Here is a 2,043-nt window from a genome sequence, read left to right on the forward strand (position 1 = left end):
AATTAATCAATCTAGAGTCAGTTGTTCTTAGTTTCGAGGGAGATATTAACATAAATTAGGGATTTCTACAAAATAAGCTAGGTGAATAAATTGTCTAAGTCAAAGGTAATAAGTGAGTCTAGGTGGATTCTTTCTTGAGTATTGTCTTCTCAATTGGTTTTCCAAAAGTATTTTCCAACTTTTGCCTCTGTCATGATCTTAGATAAATTAGAAAATTAGTTTAGTTTAAAAACACCCTTAAATTCTTAGGCTAGATAATAAAAAGAGAGTAGCTACTAGTACTTTTAGTTCTCGTGGATACGATATTCTGGTCTCACCATAACTATACTACTGTTCGATAGGTGCGCTTGCCTTAAATCGAATTATTAGTTAATTTTGTGACCATTAAGTTTCGAGCCCTTGAATCGACGCTTGTTGATTCTTGAGCGCTGTTTTGATATTCTGAAATTGAGTTTCTGACACCGAGATGAATTTTGTAAGCATCTCTTCAAGGTTCGATTTCTTCTCTTGTTGGTAAGGTGGTTGTTGAAAACCTGGAGGATGTTGTGGCCTTTTATTTCCCTGACCACCCCACGAGAAATTTGGATGGTTCTTCCAACCTATATTATAAGTGTTACTACACGGGTTATTTTGAGGTCTAGAATTATTACTCATATAGTGGATTTGTTCCTCATCGGTGCCAAGGTTGATGGATGAATAATCTGTGTTGTGTACTCCTCCTCCATTTGAATCACGCCTCATCACTGGATGTACTTGATTAGAACCCTACAAACCATCAATCTTTTTATTTAAAAGTTCTACCTGGTTAGATAGCATAGTGACCGCGTCGAGGTTGAAAACACCAGTTGCTTTTGTCGGCTTTGTTCTCATGACTTGCCACTGATAGTTATTCAGTGACATCTCTTCAACAAATTCGTAATTCTCTTCAGGTGTTTTGTTGTTTAAAGTTCCACTGGCGGCTGCGTCGATAAGTTGCGTTGTTGAGGGGTTCACACCGTTGTAAAAAGTCTGAACCTACAGTCATAGAGGAAACCCATGGTGAGGGCACTTTCTCAATAGATCTTTGTATCTCTCCCATGCATTATAAAGGGTTTCTAAATCCATCTGCACAAAAGAAGAGATATCATACCTTAGTTTAGCTGTTTTAGCCGGAGGAAAATATTTAAGTAAGAATTTTTCGGTCATTTGTTCCCAAGTGGTGATTGACCATCGCGGTAACGAGTTCAAAAACTGTTTAGCCTTATTCCTCAATGAGAACGAAAATAATCAAAGGCGAATGGCATCGTCAGAAATGCCATTGATCTTAAAAGTGTCACAGAATTCAAGAAAATTTGCTAAATGAGTGTTTGAATCCTCGTCCTGCAAACTATCAAACTGAACAAACTATTGTATCATTTGAATCGTGTTAGGTTTCAGTTCAAAATTATTTACAGCAACAGTAGGTCTAACTATACTTGATACAAATCCTATTAAATTAGGTTTAGCATAATCATACATAGTACGAGGAGCAGGATTCTAATTACTAGATTTGCAGCAACCACTGGAGGTAACGAATTATTCTGATTATCAGCCATCTCCTCAGTTGTGGTATGGATATCAGCCTCTCGCTCTTCCTCTATGTATTGTGGGCTTCGCCTTATTTCTCTTCTGTTTCTGTGAGCTGTGCTTTCGATTTCCCTATCAAAAAGTAGAGGTCCTGACAGGTTTCTTCTTGTCATAAACTATAAAAACCTGCCAAAAGTAAATAAAAGAAAATTTAGTAATTAAAAATAAAAAAAATTAAATCACAATAAAATAAAAAAATGGCTAAAGTATTAAAAATTAAACGTTCCTAATATCTTAGTCCCCGGCAACGGCACAAAAAACTTGATGATCGTGAAACTAACTAAAAATTTGACTAAAGCAAGCGCACCTATCGAACAGTAGTATAGTTATGGTGAGACCAAAAATATCATATCCACGAGGACTAAAAGTTCTAGTAAAGGATTAGGAGCATTGAATTCAATGAAACTAAGGAAAAATCATCCATAAATATGTTAAACA

The 2,043-nt window shown here is 35.9% G+C and overlaps 1 non-coding gene across 1 annotated transcript; it reads left to right on the forward strand.

The window, feature by feature from the left end:
- The first annotated feature begins 1,030 nt into the window (after positions 1–1,030).
- Positions 1,031–1,137, forward strand: LOC128286042 (small nucleolar RNA R71). Its single transcript, XR_008276589.1, has one exon. It is a non-coding gene; the product is annotated as a small nucleolar RNA R71 (small nucleolar RNA).
- The last annotated feature ends 906 nt before the right edge of the window (positions 1,138–2,043 follow it).

Source organism: Gossypium arboreum, chromosome 12 (assembly GCF_025698485.1).
Source record: "Gossypium arboreum isolate Shixiya-1 chromosome 12, ASM2569848v2, whole genome shotgun sequence".
Taxonomy (NCBI): domain Eukaryota; kingdom Viridiplantae; phylum Streptophyta; class Magnoliopsida; order Malvales; family Malvaceae; genus Gossypium; species Gossypium arboreum.